Here is a 4505-nt window from a genome sequence, read left to right on the forward strand (position 1 = left end):
ACTTGGTTTTAATATTGTATTTTTCTCGACTTTGTTTTGATTTTGGTTGTAAGTAAAAGTAGTTACGATTTTGTTTTGTATTTGGTTGTAACTCTTAATTTTTTGGATTTAATTTGTTAATTTTTTAAATTTAATTCGAACTTCTATTATTGTTATGCATTAAATGATTTTGAGCTTGATTCGAGTTCGAGCTTGAAAAATAGTTATCGAGTTCAAGTCGAGCTTTGATTTTTACTGCTCGCGTGTTTTCGAGTCGAGTTCGAGCTTGGAAATTAGGTTTCGAGTTCAAGCTCGAGTATGCTAGTCAAGTATAGTGATACTCGAGCTCGACTCACATCATTTACACCCTTAGGTGAGGGGAAAGGTAACCCTACGAGGCCGTGAGTGAGTTTCTGAGAATGAGGGATTAATATATATCATATAATGTGTCTACAACATATATTAATTAAAATACTTAAATATAAAAGAAAAATACAATAAAAGTGGAAAGACAAAAATGCCCCTGATTTAACAACACGGATTTTTGTTGAGGGATCTAATCCGCAAAATATTGAAACCACAATGATAATACCTGTAATTAATTTATTTCAGGGACCCAATCCATAATCTTGATAACACCATAGGGACCAAAACTATAATTTACTCAAATAAAAATATAAATAAAGTTGACCTGTCAGTATTTATCAGATAAACAAATAACTTTTTAATACATCATTCTATTACAAAAAGCCCGAACAAACTTGAGATATTCTAATCAAGTTCTTTAAATCTTGTTTATTTAACTGATTTGTTATTTATGCACTAAAATAATAAGGTTAGATGAGTTAGACAACAAATCAAAACTGATAAAAAAAATTTAATCATGTGATATGTCGCTGCCTCCAAGGTTTTCTTGATTTTGCTAGAATTCGTGACAAACATGTGATATAGATATGATACCATCGTCTCCTAACGATGCAAAGTCAACATATATTGAATATGTGATAAAGATGTGATATGTACGTCATACCTTTAGGAAACGACTCTTCCTCTTCTTTCCTCTACGTTTCCAACTTGATTTTTCCCTAATACAATCTATTGAATCTTGTGGTATAATGTTTTTGATTTTCTCCTACTATTACTCCCGTTCGGATTTTTGTGATGATGACGATCGCCAACTACATGTTATCACTTTCATGATGATCGTCACAGTTTGATCGTGTTATTTGATTTTGTATTCATATTTCCAATTTTACAATTGGCTTTTATATTTTTAAAGACCTTTTAATATTTTTTTTAATATTTAAAATCCCTCAAATATTCTAATACTGTGATTTAAAACATAATACTTGGTTTACAGTGTTCTCGCATTTTCATAAATCACAGGTGTTATTGTTTAAACTCTTCCCTATGTGGATATATTAAACATGATTACAAAAACTATATTAGTAAGATAAAAATAATATGTTTTTCTTTAATAAATCGACTTAACATATTGTAAACGTTTAAATATTGTTTGAACAATTTTGACTCAAGTTTAGTAATTCTTGAGCTCAAGTCGATTTCGAACACAAAATAATCTCGATTAACTTAACTTTTTAAATGGATTCTTATGAACTTGTAACTTTTTTTTTGTAATTCTCATTTAAATCTAAATGTTGATTTTCAAGAGGATCTCTAATACATTCTCCAAAATAAAGATTTTGGTGATTTTTGCTTCAACAGATTTCCCAAAACTTTATCCAAAATGGAAAAAGGATGAGAGAGATGATGAGATTCTTTAAATTTGGAGAACTCTTAAAAAAGGATTACTTATCCAATAGTTTCTCTAATACAGAGAAAAAAGAGATTTTAAGTGTTTTTTGCTTCAACAGATGTAAAACCCCAAGATCCATGTTCGCATATAACCATGTATTTTATATATCAAAAAAATACAAGTAGTACACATTCGGTCCCAATAAGTACAAGAAGTTATATTACAAAATTTATGATAAGCATGGTTTATTATATGCTTAAAGTACTCATTTCTTTGTTTATATAGGTAGATTCTTCTAGTTTATCCCAACCTTGAGTCATTTTTACTTCCTTATTTTCCATTTATTATATTTGGAGCTAAATGTGATGATGAATTTGTTTTTACAACAATTGGGGTAGATGTCATTTTTAACTTATAAATATTGCACCTTATGCTGCAACATTAACCTGATCTGATGCGACTTTTTGAAAAACTGCTTGTTGATTCAGCCATCGTACCAGAAAGAAGACTAAATCTGGAGAACCATTGGTTTTTAACCAATACATTTGGTGAAGAGGGACTTTTTGGTGACCTTTTCGGATTGATGTGATGTCCCCTTTTTAGTTCCCCTTTATGAACATTTACCTTTCCAATGCTTTTGTCATTTTGTCTAAGAGCTTTTATATAAATAGGGGCCTTGGGAGCTCCTTTAGAATCATCCCTTATCCCAAAAACACTCTCAACTTTCAGTATCTTTAGTTTATGCTTATGCAAGTGAAGTTCTTAATTTTCTTTAAACATTGTTCTTCGTTATGAGTTGCTGCAGCACTGTCCTTTATTTATTTATTTTTATTATCATTTAATTTCCGTCTTTACTTTCTGTCAATTATATTCAGTCATTTACATTCATGTCTTTACTTTATGTCATTTATATTTTAAGTCATTTACTTTCCGTAATGAGTAGCTAATTTCATTAGCTCGGGTGTAGGATAAAGGGTGAAATGTTAAACCGAATGAAAGTGGACATTGTTTCGCAATAACAATGTTCAACTATTTCATTCAAGTTTTTAAAACCAAGTACACTTCTTGATGAGTTGATCACTTTGAAAGTGTTAAAGTGCCATGGACTTAGAGATAAGCCATTGAATGCACGTCAGCTTGAATGATATGAGAGGTAGACTTGAGAAAGTTACCGACGAGACTTGTCATTTGTGTTTTTAAAACTTAGCTCCACACGGGTTGGTCACTCTCTAAAAGTGTCAAAGTGCGATAGATTCAGAGATGAACTATCTGGAACACACGACAACTTGAATGATATGTGAATCGGCTCGAAAGAGTGATTTTTAACAAAGAGATTTGTTTAGCCATATATTTTGAAGATACCATTTTGTCACTATCCCTGATCTGAACACCACATAGAGATATGGGTGCAAAGCTATAATATAGTGCAAAGGTGAAGTCCGAGAGGAATACCTTCAAGATAGATGGTGGAACTAGTTATAGCCTACTGCATGCTATAGCATTTCTACAGCATTGTGTGCTGGAATTTGTGTTTACGTTTCACCCCAAGTCTTACACCCTTGCTACTTTTATTATTCTGTTATATTTGCATTGTTAACTCAGAATCAAACTAAAGTCTTCAATTTCATCATCTGAAATCATTTTCTTCATTAGACTCTTATTAGACTATTGCTACAATCCTCGTGGACGATAATCTGGTACTTGTACCACTTTATTATTTGGAAAGACGATATTGAGCCATATTGTATACTTGCTTTGTGGCCCAATTCCTTTGTCTAAAGGTGTGTGATATAGCCTACCAAGTTTTTGGTGCCGCTGCCAGGAATTGGCAAGCTAAAAGTTTTCTTTTGAGTAAAGTAAAAGATTTTATTTTTTTAGTACCGTTTTAATCATCTTGAAAGTGGTGTATGCCAAGAACACATCCCGGGAAATTTTTTGAACTTGATCAAAATATTGAGAGAACGTTTCACCATAGAAGGAGGGCTCAAAGAGCAATTTTTGCTCTACTCCCTCATAACATGGAGTTACTACCTCCAATCATTCCAGAAATACCACATTTGAAAAATCAACCGCCAGTTTTTGGACAAATACCATCGTTCCCGAATTTTTCACAAGGACACCAAGGGCACCCACATAATGATAATAATCTGGGTAATGAGGACACAGAATCGGAGCATAATGATCACCAAAGAGCACAAACTCCGAACACCATTAATCTGGAAAATTCCAAAAATGGAAGGATCATGGGAGTGTCCAATGACGCTCTCAGACTCACTTTATTTCCATTTTCATTAAGGGATCGGGCAAAAGCATGGTTTAACTCTTTAACACCGGGATCTGTGTCATCTTGGAGTAACATGGCGGGATTTTTTTGCTAAAATATTTCCCACCAACAAGGAACGCTAAGTCCAGAAACGAGATCTGTCTTTTCAAACAACTGGATGATGAAGTTGTTCCTGACGCGTGGGAAAGGTTCAAAGAGCTGTTGAGGAAATGCCCACACCATGGCATTTTGTACTGTATTCAACTTGAGACGTTTTACAATGGGTTAAGTCCCATGGCAAAACAAATGCTCGATGCGACTGCAGGCGGACCCTTCACAGCCAGTACCTATAATGAGGGATATGAAATCCTGAAAAAGATATCAGCAAACAATAGGCATTGTGCCGACCCACGTGTTCAACCACAGAAAAAGACTGCTGGAATACATGAGGTGGATGCATATACTGCATTAATAGCTCAGCTCACCTCCATGACCAACTTGCTGATA

The 4505-nt window shown here is 33.5% G+C and overlaps 1 non-coding gene across 1 annotated transcript; it reads right to left on the bottom strand.

Annotated features, from left to right (window-relative positions):
* Positions 1–4139: 4139 nt before the first annotated feature.
* On the bottom strand, positions 4140–4246 carry LOC112504810. The gene has a single exon (XR_003068267.1). It is a non-coding gene; the product is annotated as a small nucleolar RNA R71 (small nucleolar RNA).
* Positions 4247–4505: the final 259 nt, after the last annotated feature.

The sequence above is a fragment of the Cynara cardunculus genome, unplaced genomic scaffold, assembly GCF_001531365.2.
Source record: "Cynara cardunculus var. scolymus isolate 2C unplaced genomic scaffold, CcrdV1 Un_Scaffold_7005, whole genome shotgun sequence".
Classification (NCBI taxonomy): Eukaryota; Viridiplantae; Streptophyta; class Magnoliopsida; order Asterales; family Asteraceae; genus Cynara; species Cynara cardunculus.